The following is a 20,106-nucleotide window of genomic DNA, read 5'->3' as shown; positions in this document are numbered from 1 at the left end:
AGCCTAGTCTAGTGTTGTGCAAACCCAGGAGGAATATTCATATTAACTATATTTATAAACTGGGCAGAGCTTCAGATCTGAAGCTGTCATGAGAAAGGACATAGCTGCTTTAAGGAGCTGAAGCCAAGTGCTGCATATATACCCCTGCAACCTCTAAGGCACCCTGTTTTGCCCTTAAATCTGCAACCCCAGGATTTAATTAATTATTTTCATGTAATTTTAACCTAATATTACATTTAATTAAATCAAATGTGGCTTTTGTTCTGACACCATCTACTTCTTTATCTCAGAATCAGAAGCAGTCTGGTAGCACCTTTTTCAACAAAAAAGGCATTATTAAAAGGCATAAGCTTTTGTAAGCTGCATTCATCAGATACACAGAGTGGCTAGACTGAAGTAGGATTTAAACTGGGGTGAGCTAGGAGGGAAAGGGAGGGGAAGACCAGTTGGTTATCCAGATGTAGGTTACAAATAAAACAGTTTGTAAGTACCTTATGAATTAACCATTGTAATGTGTTAAAACTCCATTGTGTTTGTTGAGACCTTTTGTATGTGAGCTCAGCAGCCTCTTGCTGAATCGTGCTGTTCAAGTCTTGTTTGACTAAAATGGTCACACTGAAATCTGTCATAGAGTATCCTCCGATATTACTTTGCCCTCATTTTGAGTCCTGATGTCAACCTTGGGGTTCATTAATTCTTCTGCATAAAGTGTGTCCTATTTGTGCTACACAGAATCAAGAGGGGCATTGCTCGCAGATGATGGTTGGTATCACATTAGCAGAAGAACATGTGAAGACATGGCACCTACCCTTTGGAATATCACTCCCCCAGAGATTAGGTTGGCTCCAACCCTGTCGGCCTTTTGTAAGGCCTAAAAGACATGGTTCTATCAGTGGGCCTGGGGGTCGGGAGGTGTGGATGAACCTGTGCAATTGTTGTGTTGATCTGTTATTGATGAGTTTGTTTTTTACCCTAGGTGTGTTGCCATTTCTCCTTTTTTATGTTTTATGCTGTTTTATAACTATTGTGAGCCACCCAGTCATGAAGATGGGCGGCCATATGAATTGAAATAAAAAATAAACAAGACTCCGTTAATCTTATGTGAATACTTGTTGGGGACTCTGATGGGGCTGTCGATGTAGATTTGGGGGCAAAGTAGACATCTGGGTTTGTTGTAGGGTCTGGTTCCCCTGTTGTTATTGTCCTATTGTTCCTTGTAAGAATCTGCTTCAGGTTGGGTCATTCTCGGTAAGCAAGTATGGACCTGCCAGCCAGTGCCTGAGAGTACAATATGGGCTGTAGCTTATTAATAATACCTTTAAGTGGTTTGAGCTGTGAGCACCAGGTGACAACCAGTGGTGTTCTGTTGGTCTGTTTTTGTGGTCTGTCCTTTAATAGATCCTCCCTGGGAATTGATATGGCAGTATTGATTTGCTTAATGATCTTGTTAGGTGGGTTGTTCAATCTCCTGAATGCCTTCCATCAGTTGAGCATCTCAGTCAAGTGAGTTAGAACAAGTACATTTTTAGAATAGAGCCTGGCTGTAGATGATTCGGTAGTGTGTTCTGGGTAGAAACTAGAAGTGTGTAGAATGCATGGTGAATTCTAGATTTCCTGTATAATGTGGTGTTTATGTGTCCATTGTGTAGTTTTACCATAACATCAAGAAACTGGACTCATTCTATAGATAGGTTGAGGTAGATAGACAGATATAATCCCCCTCTTGCCCCAATGGGTGATACCTGTCTTCCTCAATCTCGGGTCCTCTTCCAGAGGCCTGGGAATTTGAGGGTTCTGCACTGTATCTGAGCTGTTCCTAGCACTGCACTTTTCTGGACAGAAGCTCTGATGTTGCTCCTGGGATCTGTGGGAGCCACTGTCCCCACTTAGGAGTCACAGCCCCTGGGTTTTCCTACCACCACTGGGTCCACTTTGGTCTTGACTTTCCACATCCTCTCTTGTTCCTCCTTCAGGATCTGGTACTTCTCCAGCTTCTCATACTCCTTCTTCCTGATGTTACTATAAATAACATGATGTTATTTATGGTACATACACACATACACACACATACATACATACATACATACATACATACATACATATTACTAAAATGCTTGTGTCTGTAACCTTCAACTGGGCAAAACGGTGCATCATAGGGCAACAGTTTTTGAACTGAACTACCTCAAATGGGCTAATTTACAGAATGTGTCCAAAATCCAGGACACATGACTCCCGTGGGATTGAAATTTGGGACATTTGTGGCAGCTTCAGCACTGCTGTGCTGCCTCACTCAGCCCAGGTCATGTGATCATCATGGGCATATCCCTGACCTCTTTCCCACCTCCCTCTGTCCCCTACACCCTACTGGCTGGCAGCAAGGCCTGATGGGTGAGCAGTGATTGTCTGGTTTGGAAATGAGGTAAAAATCTGAAACCTCCTAATGTCAGTGGGCTTTGAAGGAAGGATGAGGCAGAAACCTGGATGCCTGCTGGTGAGGTAGGGCAGGTGGGAGGCCACTGGAGGTCAACTTCCTCTCTTGAGGGAGGGGGGCCTTGGGGACACACCAGAATGGGGAATGACGGTGCAGTGTTCCTCACAGTTCACAGGTCCCTTTGTTCCACCTCCCCTCAGCAAAGTGGCAGGCACTTCCATGGGTTAGTGGAGGAGGAGAAGGAGGAGGAGGAGGAGGAGGGGGAGGGGGAGGAGGAGGAGGCTTCACTGGGGCTCTCCTGAGGATTGTGAAGGAAGGGCAAATGGCACAAGCCTATATTTTATGTGGGAAGGGAGGGAGGGAGGGAGGAAGGTTGCTGATGCTCCCTGCCAGCTTCCTTCAAGGAAGCCCAATGGAGAAGCTGGCAGGAATTCAGAAGTCGTTCCTGCTCCCACTGCTTTTTTGCCCTTGGTCATTCTGTTTCTCTGTTTAGGCAAGGAAGTATCTCTGAAACTATGGCCCAAAGAATCACGGGTTGTCTAGGAGAAGTACCATCAGATAGTATGCTAGAAGATGCCAATAGAGTCCTCCCTACTACCACCATAATGCAAACCATTGAACTGGTATATACTACAGCCACTGTACAGCTGTAGTTCCACCAGCTGGCTAACTGAGTTGCCTTGACCTTAGCCTCCAACCTCATTTCCAGGGTGGATATGGAATGTTGTTCTTAATTGTGTAGCCAAGCAACTCCAGGATTACAGCAGCTGTAGTGTATACCAGCTCATTGGTTTGAGTTATGGTGGTAGTAGGGATTGTCATAAGGGCTCTACTGGCATCTTCTAGCATACTATCTGATGGTACATCTCCACTGAACCTTGGTAATTTGTCTCAAGGGCTGACTGTAGCTAGTTTATCCATGATCTTATGCCTCATATCAGCTAGTGTGCCCTATAATGGAGAGGTGGCATTGGCGTTCCATCTTTAGGTGTTGGCTGCACATTCAGTTGTTCTTCCAAGTCTCCTTGAGTCCTGGTTGTAATGTGGAGTTGGTCTATCTCAAGTTGTGAGAGCAGCTTCCTCTTCACTATGTTGAAGCGCTGGGTAACTAGTTGTTTCTCAGTTAGTGTGGATGTAGGTCTTCTGCCCATCCATAGTTCCCTCATACATTTCATATATCCCCTCTCATTAGGTCTGCTGTTGTAGTAGCATTCCATCAATTCCAAGTTCTCTTGTCTCATCCATGTATGGTTTGTTCCAGTAGCCCATTCATCTTATCTTATCATCAGATTGTCCTGGTTCCCCAACATCTGACGCGGACCTTGTTAATCCAGATGATGTCCTAGCTGGCATGACTCTCTTAGTTTATGTCACTTTCGTATTTGAGGTAGGCAGGTGAAGCGTTACGGGGTCTTTGCCCAAGGACCCCCTACTGGTAAGGTAGGTACCAGCCAGGATTGGAACCCCGGTCTCCTGCGTCAAAGGTGGTGCTCTAACCGCTACGGTATCCAGCTGCATATGTATATATGTAATATGTTCCCTGAAAGGCTAACAAGTATAATCTTCAGTCTAAGAGAAAGATTGTTTGCTCCTGAACTGTTAACATAACCATGAATCCAGACTGTTTTTTAGGCCTGAGTTTCTGTATTTTGTGAATTCATTGCAAAATATGACTGAGTAATTTGTACTTTTTTTTTTTTCTACCAGAAAGGGGTAGAGAATATTTGCATTTGTGGTAACAACTCTTTGCTCTAGAATCTCAGAAAGTGGAAGGCAAATAAATGGAAAAACAGTGTTTGTTACATCTTACGGTTTTGAAGGAAAGCTTGATGAGAGATTCTTGGATGTTTTGAGGCTGGCAGTGTTAAGTCTCAATCACCCAGCTGGCAGGAGAAGGACTGTCACAGTTCTGAAAGAAGCTTATTTTCACACTTCCTAATTATGTTAATTGTAATGTGAGCTAGGCCAAAGTTGTAGCTATTTTCCAGTGTGGCCCTGAGCAGCACACACAAATACATACAAAAAGGAACTTTCTGTTTTAAGAATTGTGAATTAGAATAGATCGGTGTTTCTTAGCCTTGGTGACTTTAGGATGTGTGGATTTCAACTCCCAGAATTCCCCCACTTAGTATGCTGGCTGGGGAATTCTGGGAGCTGAAGTCCACTCATCTTAAAGTTACCAAGGTTGAGAAACACTGGAATAGATCTTTCTTTTAAAAAGAACATAAAAACTATATCAATATAATCCTGACTTCCCTTCCTAAAATACCCATGACACCTCATATTATTTTCCCCATGATGCAAAAGTGGGATTAATCTCTCCCTCTGTCTCCCTTATCCCCATCCCCATTCCCATGCTTATCTACACACACACACACTCAAACACACAACACACATCTTGTTATGCAAGTCTATGATAAGGCCACCTGAATCGTTAGGAGGGATATTACAGAGCTATAAAAGTAACAAGAACAAACAATCAATATGATGAAGAGACTTGGGCAACTTAAGACTACCATAACTGGAGTTCTTTAATTTGGAAGAAAGGCAAGTTAAGGGAGACATGATATGGAGAGAAGTCCATAGATCATACCAATATGAGGACATGGGGTGAGGAAGGGATGTTTTTCTACCTCTCTCTCATACTGTTAGAACATGAGGTGATCCACTTGAACTAAATCAGTGTTGTCCAAACTTGGCCACTTTAAGATGAGTGGACTTCAACTCCCAGAATTCCCCAGCCAGCATGGCTGGCTGGGGAATTCTGGGAGTTGTCCACTCATCTTAAAGTGGCCAAGTCTGGACAACACTGAACTAAATGCAAGGGGATTAAGACTGATAGAAGGAAATACTTTTTCACACAGCACATAGTTAATAGCTTTTATTGTTTTGTATTTTTATGACCTTGTTGCTATGTTTTTTGGTTGTGTGGTTTTGTGGGTTTTTTTGGTTTTTTTGTGGGGAGGGTTCACCTTCTAAGCCACCCAAAGTCACAGAAGTGAGATGTGCAGCTATATAAACTGAACAAACAAACAAATAATTGTGGAACTTCTTGCTAGAACTGAGGTAATAACCTTCCTTTTTGGATCATTGGCGTAGAAAGGTATGTGGTTCATGGAGAATCAAGCTACGGATAGTTGATTGATTGTTTGCTTTTCTAGTACTTATAGCCTGAACACACAATAATAAATAAGTAAATCGTAACAATCTCAAGACCAAAACGAATCACAAAAAGAAGAGATAAACACAAAATAAAATCCCAAAGAAGCATCCATAGACTGTCAGCAGGGACTGAAATCATGTTAAAAATACAACAGCCTGTTTCCAGAGTTGTAGCAATCAATGAGATGAACGTAATTCTGAGGAGAGAGCTTATGCTATTATAGAGAATGCTTGCCATTTCGCTCAAGCCCTGAATTACTCACAAATGGAGGGGACCTTCAACAAGACCCCTGTCAATGACCAGACTTGATAGGCAGATTCAATTCTGGTAATAACTAAATATTGATGACTATGAACTATTTCCTAAATCACCGGCAGCAGGGCTTAAATGCTGGTTGTGAGGAAGTGACAGTGGAAGGAGCCTTTCACCTCCAGTCCAGGCCTGTGAGCTTCCCAAATGCATCCATTTCACAACTATGTGACAGAAAATGCTGGGCAAGGACTTGGTAAGGAAATAACCACATTAGTTTATCGGCCAAAGGAAAACAATAAGCAAAGCTTAGTTTCTGGGGAGTTTTTCCCAACCTGTTCATCTCCAGATTACTAGGCAAATATTTCTAGAAGTCCCAACCTGCATTGATGATAAGCGTGCTGAAATACCTTGGAGGTATCATCCAAATATTTTGGAGAACACTGAGATGGGTAAAGATGCACTAGAAATATGTGTAGCTGAATACAGAGTTCGTGCTGTTAATTTCAGCTGCATAATGTCACTGTCTAGAGCAATTTAGTGATGCTAGAACTCCTATGGATTTGGATGATAAAGGTTGGAAGGGCAGACAACTGAGTTCCCACAACGTCTGACAACGGGGCTGGCAAACAGAGTTGGACGAAAAATCCTTTCCATCTGTTTTTTTTTTTGGTTTTTTTAAAATTCAAATTTGCCATGTGCTGTGAAATCTGCACTTCACAGAATTTTGTGATGCAGATCATAATTAAAATAACATATAATATATGAAGGAAAGGGTGGACAACAAATGGATAGATGAGGGCCAAGCCTTCATCAAAAGCAAGCAGTCAAAAATAAACCATTAGAGACAAATTGCTTGCAAAAAAAGGGAAACATTTAGAAGTGTTCCAGAAGAAAAGTATAGATTAGAAGTGTGTGTGAAAATACATACTTCTTTCTAGTATAGGGAACCACATACACACACACACACACACACAAAATAAATATGATCACACAGATGTTGCCATTATGTACTTAGAACCCAACATTGCATGCATGTCCATAACTGGCAGCAATTGTGTGATGTTAATTTCACACCCATTTTCTCATTTGCCTCTCCTCTTTGCCTCCCCTGAGGTCTCCCATGACTGTGGTTGGTCAAATAAGAAACTGAACAAAGTGAATCTGAGAAAATTTACCTGTTCCTTGCTTAAGATCTCTATAACTGTGATTTTTCCTTCTGGAGATTTTATTGTACCCCAACGTCTTCTGCATAGCAATAAAACCTTGAGGCCCCTCAGGGTGACTTAGGAGCCTCAATGAAATCACCTATAGTGGTGGCATGGATTAGAGGGAGGACAAATTTGGAATAAATTTATTATCTCTATATATTTAGTCTAATATGTTTGTAACAACCCCTCCAACTTTTTTTTTTCCTTTTTGTTGTCCTATAGACCCTTTCCAAATTGGATGTGGTCATCAAATTCATTTATTATCGTCTTAAGGATACAAAGCCTTCATGCAGTCTCTTCCTGAAGATTATTTTCATCTTCTTCTGTCTGTAGCCTGTTTGTCAGGATGCCCCATCTGTTCCAAGCTGCCTCAATTCCAGATTTGTAGCAGTCCTCAAGGCAATCATTTGCATAGTGCCATGAATAACAGGAAGCACTAGCCTTGAGAACTTTTCAGCAATTTCCCTTATAGCACAGAATGTTGACATTTTGGCTTCAGTTTTTCCCACCCTTCTGATTAGCTCAATAAAAATATTGGAGGGAACTAGGGTCCTCAAAACCCCCTTCTCTTTCCTCTTTCCAGAAAATACATAAGTGTGGCAAAGGGAGGCCAAGTTCTCACCTACTACCCTCCTGACCTGTTGATCAAAGTAGCTGCTTAATTGTATCTAAAATAATCACCTGTCCAGAATGTCAAGTGGTTGGGCAGCTGTTGGGACTGGTAGCCACTGAAACCTAGAGCTGTTTTAGAACTTCAAGAGGCCTGGGAACAGTCCACAAGCTCTACTTTTTTCTCCTCTGTTTTCTTCTCTTATATTCCATGCCAGTGTAACTTTTTCCTCCACCTTTTCTCTTTATTTTTTCTGTCTGCTAATCCAAATTGCTCAATATTTGGGATGTGTGGGGAAATCTGAAATCTTGAAAAAATCTTGCCATAAAATAGCCCTCCAAACATTTCTAATATCAATTGGACCCTTTATGTTTGGGGCCAGACAGTGCTATCTGTACAGGGAGTATCAAAATTGGCAAGATGACAGATTGTGATGCAAGCTCTGGTGGGGGATTTAACACTCCATCTACCATCTTAACTATTTTAACTCATGACCCTGATGCTACGTAGGCCGGAAGCAAATGTCTGCATTGCCTGCTCCATTACAAAAGCTTTGTCTCACAAAATGCACCTCTGAATAATTTTTCAGAATGATGCCTACAGAGAATCCCTCTGGCTGGCCAGCCAGATATTGAATGGTCAAGAGGAATAGTCAGGAGCAATGATGGAGTAGTGAATCCTCTTCTCGCCTTATAAACTAAATCCACTTAGACTAACCCTTTGATTCTGTGGTCAGTCTCCTTTGATCCTACATGTGTCTAGTACAGTGTACCTCAACCTTGGCAATTTTAAGTTGTGAGGACTTCAACTCCATCCTGGCTGGGGAATTCTGAGAGTTGAAGTCCATACATCTTAAAGTTGCTAAGGCTGAGAAACACTGCTATAGTAAATAATCCCATAAATCTCAACTTTTCCTATATACTAGAAAGTCCTATTATTTTGTTGCCAATTCTGGGCTAGAATTGGTCCAACCTTTTTTTCAAGTTAGTGAAGTTTTGGCTGGTGTGGGTCTTCCGGGCTGTGTGGCCGTGTTCTGGAAGTTTTGTTTCCTAACGTTTCGCCAGCACCTGTGACTGGCATCTTCAGAGTGCAGGAGCACAGACAGGAGCAGTTCTCTCTATGCCCAGGGTGATGTGACCTTTTTGTGGGTATTTATAGAGATCTGAGGGGGGGGGAAAGGGGGGTATTGGGTGTGTGTGTGTGTGGGGGTTGGGTTACTGAGTGGCTGCTTGTTTTGGTGTCACCATCTGTGTGTATCTTCCTGGGGATTAGGCAGGGTTTTTTCTTCTACTGAATTGTTAACGAGGGGCTGCTGGGGGTGATTAGCAAGTTCATTGTGTGAACTGTTCACATGTCCTGGTGGTTGAGCTGAGTTTGTTGACCTTTTGCAGGCTGTATTTTTCAGGATTGGTAGCCAGGTTTTGTTGATTTTTAGACTCTCCTCTTTTTTATTGAAACTGTGCTGGTGTTTGTGAATCTCAATGGCTTCCCGGTATAGCCTGGTATAGTGGGTGTTGGTGTTGTCCAGTATCTCTGTGTTTTCAAATAGGATTTTGTGTCCAGTGTGCTTGAGAGCATGTTCAGCTACTGCAGATTTTTCTGGTTGCTGTAGTCTGCAGTGTCTTTCATGTTCTTTTATCCTGTTATGGATGCTGCATTTTGTGGTCCGATGTATACTTGCCCGCAACTGCATGGTATGCGGTATACTCTTGTGGCGGTGAGGGGATCCCTCCTCCTCAGATCTCTATAAATACCCACAGAAGGGTCACATCACCCTGGGCACAGAGAGAACTGCTCCTGTCTGTGCTCCTGCACTCTGAAGATGCTGGTCACAGGTGCTGGCGAAACGTTAGGAAACAAAACTTCCAGAACACGGCCACACAGCCCGGAAGACCCATACCAGCCATCGTATGCCAGCCGTGAAAGCCTTCGACAATACATTAGTGAAGTTTTCTTAGCATTATTTATTTTTAGAAATAACATGACTGCCCATGATATATTCATAATCCTGAGTCGCTAACAACTATCTCATATACTTATAATCACAAAAAGAAAACAAAGTTAAAAGTATCCATAATACAATAGCTGGAGCATTGTAAGAGACACACAACATGGCTACACCGACTTACTTGAACCAAAGGGTATTTTCAATCCATATATTCACCTTTCCCCTATGAAATATTGGGAAAGTCTTAATTTTTTTAAAGCACTTCCAAGCATTCCAAATCCATCAAAAATGATTAAAAAAAAAATCCATAAAAATGTTACCCCATATTGCAAGTGATGAGGTTAAGGCTTTTTAAGAAAATGGCCTGTTAGAGACCAACTCTGTTTGTGTAAAACAGACTGAGATTTTATTCTGAATTCCCCAATTTGTAATTCAATTACCATTGGTAACTAATCTATGTTAAATGATTTCAAGAAGATCTTGCTGCACTAATCTCTTTCCTGGGCAGAAATTACAGCTCCTTTTTACTTCCAACTGTCAACAGCTGTTCCCGGAATTTTCTCACCTCCTTTGCCTGATTGGCTCCTGATCAGATGTTAGAATTTCTGGCCCTTTGTTTCAGAAGAAAACCCTAGGACTTAGGGGAATGGTTCCTCTACTCATCAGTAAAAGAAAGTGACAGTAAGTCTATGTACGTGGTCTATTCATGTGCACACACTTCTCTGGAAGTTAAAGCAATTCAGAGGACTGCCTTGTGATTAATCCCATGGCTCTCCAGCAGTTTAGATCATTGTATGTATTATTTATTTACAATATTTATAAAAGCACAAGACTCTGCTTAGGGTGTAAGAAAGAAAAAGATAACAGAGCAGAGAATAGGAGCCAAGCTGGAAAGCCCACAGCCAATCAGTTAGGCCCCAAAAGACAGTGGAATATTTTAACTGCCTTTGTACCTTTGGGGGAATTGCTCCAGAAGCAACAGCTTTTGACCTCTTCTCAGCTTCTTTCTTCCATAAAATAGTCAGGGGACAATGAATTTTACAATTCCTTAACATTGCAGGGAATGATCAGTCCCTCCCACAATACTTCCAGTGCCAAAAGGTACAGTATGTCGCTTTTAAAATATTTGAAATGTATGTTGAAGAACCAGGTTGATGTAGTAGTTAAGGCACCAAGCTAGAAACCAGGAGTTCTAGTCCTGCCTTAGCCATGAAAGCCAGCCAGATGACTTTTGGCCAGTCGCTCTCTCTCAGCCCTAGGAAGGAGGCAAAGGTTAACTGCAATTGGCAAGGCCACCCAGATTGGAGAATTTGCAAGTCAGTCATCCAATAATGCAGAGAGCGAAGAAGGGAGATTATTCCTGGTTGATCCTGTAAGGACAGTTCTAATGTCTCTCAAGCACCCTCTCATTTCCCAACAGGCGATCCAGATTTCTGGCAGCTCCCTAAGGAAGACATGGCTGAACCCAAGAATGCTCAACGGATGGTTTGTCCAACCTGTTGGCTTTATGATTATTGATTATCTAGCTTATTGATTATCTAGCTAAGTCAGGGGTCGGGAACCTATGGCTCGCGAGCCAGATGTGGCTCTTTTGATGGCTGCATCTGGCTCGCTGCCAAATCTTTAATAAAAAAAATAACAGGGTAAGGCTTAGAACACGTCTTCTGTCCGCCGAGCGCAGGCCACGCCCTCCTCCGCATCACATCCGCATCCGGCATCCTTGGGACTCACCCTACCTTGCCCCGCAGCATCCGCGGCCGAACGGGCCTGAAGCCGCATCATCCTCCACAGGCAGCCGCAAATCGAGGCCCCGGCTTCGGCCTAGCTCCCGTCGGCAGCCCACGCGAATGCGATCTGGGTGCACCGCTTTGCATCCTGCTTCCGCTGTCCCTGCTCTGTTGGGTGAGTCCTCATCTTGGGGTGGCCCCCTGTTTGTGGCCCCAACGAGGTACGAGACATATTTCAGGCACGGTGCCACTTTCCACCAGTGGCCGAAAATCGAGCCCCCGGCTTGGGCCTAACCTCCTTTAAAAGTGTTGGTCTTACATAAAATGCACACATTTACTTGTATTTAGTTTTAAACATATTGTATGGCTCTCACGGAATTACATTTTAAAATATGTGGCATTCATGGCTCTCTCAGACAAAAAGGTTCCCGACCCCTGAGCTAAGTCCTTATATCCAGGACTTAGGGCAGAGCTGGTTTATGTCTAGGTTATGGAACATGAGATATTGCACGTTAATAGATGCATAACATTCCATATAACCTGAAATATGTATTTTTTGGGATGGCAGCAATACATGACCACAAAAGGGAATGGGGCAGAATAAAAAGCGGAGTCCATCTGTACATGAGTAATGGCTGAAGATGGCTACTTTTAACATCTCTAAATCCCCATCTTACAAAAGCTGTAGGGCTTTAAAATGTTAAGGAGGACAGAATATTGGATTTTCCTGGAATAAAACATAATCTTGTTAAGAACAGGAAGGAAGGAGGGAGGGATTAAGGAAGGAAGATGGGGAGGAAGAAAGTTTTAGACAATTTAGCATGCACAGTCCTGTAAACAAAGCAAAAATAGACTTAAGAACTAATATTAAAACTAATAACTCCTCTTTCATGTCACTTTCAGTTCCATATTGTCTGTCTGTCTGTCTGTCTGTCTGTCTGTCTGTCTGTCTGTCTATCTATCTATCTATCTATCTATCTATCTATCTATCTATCTATCTATCTATCTATCTATCTATCTATCTATCAAATTACTTACCTAATTCACTCTTATAACTTTTTTGCTACATTAATTCATATCACAGAATCTGCTACTTTTTCCTTTAGGAACTGTCGAAGCTGCTTATTTGCAGTGTGCTGATCTGCTCTGTAGTATCTCTACACTTTGGGTTCAATAGCTGGATTCTTTATTCTTCCGAAGTGGTAAGATTGTCCCGAAGAACACATGCTTTCTTAAAGAAGGAACTGTTGCTTAAGTGACACATCTCTCCCTTGATTAGGGACCTTCTCTTTTCTCAAATCAGCCCACTACTCTACTTTTTCAAGAAGTGTCTTTTTAACAGATGAACAGATGTAGAGAAGTTCTAGAGGTGTGTTTTTCCAATTGTTTTGTACTTGGGTGGTGTGAAAGGCTTGGAACTTAAAACGTTTGCAGCTTAACGTGCCTCAGTGCCTTACAGTTCAAAGGTGTTCCCAATAGGCTGTGCTAGACTTCACTGAAGTCTTCTGAGAGTGAAATCGGTCTGTTTGTGAGTCTGAAGCAGGCATGTTGAAGTTAGAAAGCTGTCTTGAGTTCAGGACATTTTGGAATGGGCAGAACTGGCCCAGAGCAGGAACAACACTTTTAAAGTCAAAGCAGGGTGTTTTGAGATTGAAAGATGTTGAATGTTTGCCTTGTTTGGACCCATGACTTAAACTCATATTGTCTTTGTTCCCCATTACTTGCCAGTGGTACCATACTTTGACTTTGTTTCCTTGTCCCCTTTTCCCCCACCCTGATTCTAGGGACATTCCATTTTTAGTCTTTAATGGGGTTGCCCTTCCCCGTTCAAGACTGGTGCATAACTTGGGGGTCCTCTTGGACCCACAGCTCTTTCTTAAAGAGAGGGGGAAGCTGTGGCCACGAGGACCTTTGCACAGGTTCGTCTGATGCACCAGTTGTGCCCTTTCCTGGAGCAGGAGGCCCTTCAGACACTCATTCATGCCTTGGTCACCTCTTGTTTGGACTACTGCAGTGTGCTCTATATGGTGCTGCCCTTGGAGACTGTTTGGAAGTTAGACTTGGTCCAAGTTGCAGCAGTGCAGGCAGCGATGGATGTGTTGTGGTATGCACACATGTCCCCCCTGCTTTGCAAGTGCTTATGAAGAGGTCCTGGATTAGAAAGTTTGAAAATCTCCGTTTGAAAGCTCTGAGAAACATGTAAAAATCCATTTGGGTATTATTTTACATGTCTGGCAAATACACACACACATTGACACACGCCAGCTGTTATAAATATACAACATGCTAAATTATAAATCTGAATAAGCAATACATAATTGCTGTGTTTACATTAAATGTTATATCCCCTTCTCTTCCTTCCCCAGATAAACCCTATTAAGCCTAACAAGGTGGCCTGGCTCTCCAAACATACTTAGTTTGTCTGGTGGTTATGTTGTATGAATCCATATAATTGCTGTTTTGGGCTTCTCTTCCCTCCAATCTCCTTCCTTTCCATAAAGGTCTAGTGGCCAGATGATGAACGCAGTTGAATCAATCTGAAGTTGTACCTGAACTACAAATAGTAAACCATCCCCAGTTTAAGGTTAGGCGTGTTATTGAACATTTTAATATTCTGCCAAAAAAAGAAAAAAGAAAAGAAAAAGGTGGATACATGAAACAAACCTATGTTTTATCCCACAGAGGGCAGGCAGCTCTGTCTCAAGCTGTTGTGCCTGTACAGCTTCGATCCCACACTGAATTCTAGAGTCAAGCTGCTGACATGGATCAGACTAATTTGAGTTCGTTTTGCAAATTGTATTAGTCACATGGCTGTCTACATCTTCTCCTTCCATTGGGCCATTCATTCTAGGGTCTAAAGCTATCCAGAAGTTTCACTGTCCTCAAGACTTCATTGGGGGATTTTCCTGTTCTGTAGTGTCAATGAGTACTCTTCAAGTTAAGGTCAATTCCTGGTGACTTCATGGATGCATCCCATGTAGTTTCCTTAGCAACTGTACCAAACATTTTGCCTTTGCATTTTTTCAGCTTTCCAGTCTAGTTTATAGCCCTAGTATGTCCTAGAGGAATCCAACTCAGTGTTAACCTTACTGAGACAGGTAATGTTAGGGAAAATTCTAAGGACAACCTCTGTCCTTCTTTCCTAGCTCATTTATTTATTTTTTAATGTATCGGCACAAGAAGAATTGACTGACCCATCTTCTCAGATGTTCTTGTTGCAACTCGTCATTGATTTCTTCCCACTTGGAGGCCTAGTAGGGTCACTTTTGTCTGGCTATTTGGGAGATACATTTGGCAGGTATGTTGACATCACTGTGAATAATGGAATACCCATTCTAGAATCCATACTATAATCCAATAGAAGATGCAATGTCATTGCCTTCCACCTTTTCTGTTCTTTGCAACCAGCATTTAACAATTGGAAAAAAATGCAGGAACAAAGAAACATATCATTTTGAGGAAGATCTATCAGAAAGACTCAGTAACTACATATCCTTTGTAAGAACTGCTAGCTAACAATCTTACATTTGAGAAATGGTGATCTTCTCTTAGGTAATGCAGAAGTGGTAGAAACATGTCCTTTAGTCAATCTGATGTTGTAGGAATAGCAGTCTCGCAGATAAAACAAACCAGCTATTGCTGATCTATTCTTTAGGAATAATGCCCCTAAGTGAATTGCAGAGCAGTTGAGATCCCAGTTTTAATCATTAGCAAACAAGGCCACAAAAGGAGCGGGGGGCGGGGGGGAGATGTTTCTAATTATTATGGAAATGTCTGAGCAGGGTTTGCTGAAATTTGAGAAGCTAAGGGTATCTGAATGAAATTTACAAAGCTTGGGAATTGAAATATTAGTAACTTGAGTAGCAGTCTGTCCTGTGTCATAACTAGTAAATCCAGAACAAATTCTTCATAAAAATAAGGATTAGGAGTCAGTTGATTAAAGCATCAGGATATCTTTTCAGGCTCATGCAGAAGGCTGAAAACAGATACGGCTGCTTTAACGAGGTGCTACACTTGTGGGCTCTGTGCATTGTGGAATGCCTCTTTCAAATCATTTTCAAAACATGCAGATCCCCAGTAAACTCTCCGTAGCTCCTCTGATTTATATTCATTTGTTTTCTCCCATTTTGTTGCTCCCTTTCCATTTTTCCTTTTTTTCAGGAAAGGGTCTTTGGTGATAAATAATGTTTTGACCATAATTTCTACCATCCTTGTGTGCAGTGACAAATTTGTATATGTCTATGAACTCACCATTTGTATACGTTTGTTCACTGGGATATGTGCAGGTGAGTAGATGTGTAATTTTTTTGGCTTTTTATATTCTTTAAAGAAAAGCTGTCAGGTCTAAAATACCTTTGGAATAAATGCCATTCAGGTAATTGGATCACTGACTCTGAAAATAGAAGAGTAATAATCCAAAGTGTACAGATGTGTACAGATGGTAGAGAGCGACAAACACAATTTTATTTCAGCATTTTTCACCACAGCAGATCACACTATTAAAGATACGTCTCCTAGGAAAAGGATAGAATGTTTAATTGGAATAGTGTTAATTATTAATAATTAATTAATTATTAGTTAATTAATAATAATAACTCTCAATCTTGTATCACACATACACACATATGCTAATTGATTGATTTGATTGTTATTCCTCTAGGTACTCAAAAGAACTTAATGTACATGGGGACGCTAAAATTAACTTACTATACGTGGGTAAAAGATGCTAAAATTAAAGGTCTGTACAAACAAAAGATTAAACTAGTACATGGATTTGAAAATTGGAAAAAGCAGCCACTTTGCCTATTTTGCCTATTTTTGTTTAAAAGGAGGTCCCTGATTCAGTCTGGTGGCCTACTCTTTGGTTCTTATTTGAAATCAATATAAGTCATGGGAATAGACCTTTGAAATTGGCCAAGCCAAGAAACAGCATGGCAAGAATTCCAGAATTTTCTTTACTGTTGCGTAGTAGAATCCTGAAAGCCTGTTCAATATTTTCTCCATCCCATCTTATACTAAAATCAAAGTAGGGCCATTTTGAGTTTTTTTCTTGGCTTCCCCCTTTCTCAGGACTTCCCCTTTGGAAGTCCCCCCTTAATAATTCACTCCTTCCTTTCCCAAGGTCAGTTCTACATTCCTTTGCAAGCAGTGATACTAAGGGGGGGGGGGAAGCATGGAGAATGAAACATACGCATATGGAAAACAACAACCTCACAGAGTGAAATGTAAAATATCTGCATGAAATGTCTCCATTGTGTCCCCCAGAAGAGTCCATGGGGGGGGGGGGGATGATCTTTTCTATGAGCGCTCCCTTAATGGCTCATTGATTCCTTTCCTGTAGCCAAGGGGTAATGGTGAATAGGAATGACCTTGGGAGACAGGAGGAAGAACCACAGCCTAGACAATGGTCTGATAAATGAAATCTGAGTCCGAAGGAGAGATAAGGGTGGAGAAAGCATCTCAAAAGGGACCCTCCCTGGTTTTCAGGAAAGTAAAAGGAAGGGAGGGGAGAAGTACTTTCAGACTTGCAAGGTTCTGTTACTGTAATCTTACAATAAAGGTAGTATTAGTACTCATAGTTGGTGCTTCTTGTCTGAACTACCTTGAAGGGCTGACACGAGGTTAACACTATATGTGGCATAGGGCCTGGTTACTTGGGGAACCCTCTGCCTCCCATAGCATCTCCCTGGCTGATTCATTCCTGCAGGGTTGGCACACTCTGGGTTCCTTCGATGAAACAATGTCATCTATCAGGACCCCAGAAGTACACCTTTTCCATAGCAGCTCCTGCCCTCTGGAATGAGGTTCCCCCTGAGATCCAGATGGCTCCCACTCTGCTGTTGTTTAGAAGAGCCATGAAGATTTTCACCCAGGCCTTCAGTGAGATGGAGAGAGACCCCTCATTTCTTTTATCTTTACTTTTTATGTTTTATTGATTTTTACTGTAATTTTTTTGTTTGATTGTTGTGAGCCACCTAGTGTCGTTAAGAGTCAGGCAGCATAGAAGTTTAATAGATTATGGATGGTCACACAGTCAGCCAAATGTTTACAATGGATTTGGCATTTTTATCTACCTATCGAGTCCTTCCCAAGGACTTGGAATAGGCAGATGTTGTTTGATGGTGTTAAAGGTATCGTCACAGGATATAAGCTGTTCCCAGTCAAGCTGCCTTTTGCAATTGACTGGGTGATTTTGTCAGCACCCATGGTCTTCAAGTGGTGCTCCAGATGTTTTGGAATTGCACCTAAGGCACCTATAACTATTGGTGCTATCTTTGCTTTCTTTTGCCAGAGTGATCATACTTCTATTTGCAGGTCTTTGTATTTTGTGATTTTCTCTAGTTCTTTCTCTTCTATTCCACTGTCTCCAGGTATTGCAATGCCCACTATCCAGAATTATTATTATTGTTTCTTTACAATGGTTGTTTTAATCCACTGCCTGAGTCAAGCATTCTTTCCATATATTTCAAATAATGTTGAAGGGCAATTTTCAGCTTAACCAATATATATAATTGATTAACTGACTGATTGAAACTGAAACCCTGCACATCTCTATTATCCGTCTATATTTTTTTGTGGGCCATTTTCAATATGCAACATAGAGATAATCCTAAATTAAAAATATGCACAATTTCTATCCCCTTTTTTTGAGCAAGAGAGACTTCTGCCTCTGTTGGGTGAAAGTGATTTGCTTCTTGACATACTTTATTTATTAAATATTTTTGGCACTTCATATGAAGATGGCACGATAAATATGTATGTATTCATTTGTTTTCTGTTCAGTTGATACAGGTAGTATAATAAAAACAGGAATGTAGGTAAGGAATTGGGCAGTTATTATTTCCAAAGTAATCACCTAAGGCTAGTCCAGTGTTTCTCAACCCTGGCAACTTTTAGATGTGTGGACATCAATTCCCAGAATTCCCCAGCCAGCATGTTCTCCAGGTCCCACAGAATCAATCCCCCTGCCCCATACTTTTCAGATTTCTGCTCACAAGAGAGAGCTCTAAGAAATAACCCAGAACTTTCCAGGAGTTCTGTGTTGTATTATTTTGATATCATTTTGATATCGATCTCCCAATATGCTGTGATTGATAATCACTTTAACTACGCCTAATTCTCCAGTCTCAGCTCTTCCTTCCCCCCTCATCAAGGGCATTCACAGGGACCAACGATTTCAAAACCACATCACATTGTTAAGACACAAGCTTCGCCCATTTTGCAACATCCCATACAAAATGGATGAGCTTAGGTTTCTCTGTTCTGATGCTGCAAAAACCCTTTCTCTGTCTTTATGTCCTTCTGAAATCTATATCACCCATAAAGCATTACCTTGTTCAAAGTTAAGCCAGATTCTTTTCCTTCTTGGGTTACTGACTTGGATTTCTCCAAGAGAAACAGTTTCCAAGCTGAAAACATCTTTTTTTAAGTCCTTATGGGACAATGTGCTCCAGACTTATATTTGACAGACTGCACATACCTTTAATATTGAATGCCATGTCTTTATATCAGTGTTTCTCAGCCTTGGCAACCTTAAGATGTGTGGACTTCAACTCCCAGAATTCCCCAGCCAGCTTGCTGGCTGGGGAATTCTGGAAGTTGAAGTCCACACATCTTAAAGTCGCCAAGGCTGAGAAACACTGCTCTACATAAATCAGACAATGGCCTGTCATATACATTGTATGGGACAGAATGATATCTTGGAAAACTTCATGCAGAATGTCTTTGGGTGAAGAGCAATTACTCTTTCTTCAGGGTTTCTAATGCTCTCTTAATTTGCTTCTGCAGATTGTGTCACATATATACTGTGAATTATCCTTTGATTTATATTCTCACCAGGTGCAAACTTCTGTCTTGTACTGGTATACCTCTGTGAGATCTCTCCCAGAAGCATGAGGGGACGCATTATCATAATAACGGATTTCTTTGCAAAACTGGGCAACCTCACTGCTCTGATACTTAGCTTTCCAGAAATCCTAGGAAACCCAAAAGGTATGAGTTTTCATAAATGACTACTTTATGTCAATATGATCATCGACATTAAAACTAACAGAAGAAACAAATACAGGAATAATAAATCAGAGGACCCAACCTGCAATTTCTTCCTAATTGTAATGAGATTCAAAGGATTTAGTGATTGCCTTAAAATGTAGAGAGAGGTAATATCTTAAGCAAGAAGACACCAGGAAGGTTCAGTGTATCTTTCAAGTAAAGATTCATAGAATCAATGTATCTTGGGTCTCTCTGCACAAAATAAAGGATGATTGAAAATGGACATTAACTCTATTTCTCCCATTCAAAAATTGGAGCCCGTTTGCCGGGCTGTGCAGAACTTTGGATTTCAAAGTAAAATGGTGCTTCAGAGCCCAAGAGGCACTCATGGAGCACTTTTCTGCAACACTTAAAGCAGCTGCAATCATAAGGCTGCCCTCTGTGGCTACCACATGATCCTGAGAAAAGATGGGTGGCTCCTGCTTTAACACAGGAGCAAGTCCTGGGAGTGAGAAACTGGTTCTCCAGGAGATCTCCCCACAGAATCCCCCCTCCCCCAATTCTCTTTAAACAAGACTGTTGTCAAGTCATCCACAAAGGGTGAACTCTAAACGGCAATTTTGCTCTTTCTTCCAAGGATCCAACAAGAAAATAAATAACTAAATTATTAAGAGCTTTTCTTTGCTATTTACATTAGGGAAACAATAACCATATGGATGCATCAACAGTGTTACCCAGCTACTGTACAAGAATAAATTTTAATTTTAAACATTAC

This window comes from Python bivittatus, unplaced genomic scaffold, assembly GCF_059951505.1.
Source record: "Python bivittatus isolate LINGU-HERP-01145 unplaced genomic scaffold, Pbiv_v1 ctg000590_np1212, whole genome shotgun sequence".
NCBI classification, from domain to species: domain Eukaryota; kingdom Metazoa; phylum Chordata; class Lepidosauria; order Squamata; family Pythonidae; genus Python; species Python bivittatus.
The sequence above is the reverse complement of the archived record's forward strand: the minus strand, read 5'-3'. Positions refer to the sequence as shown.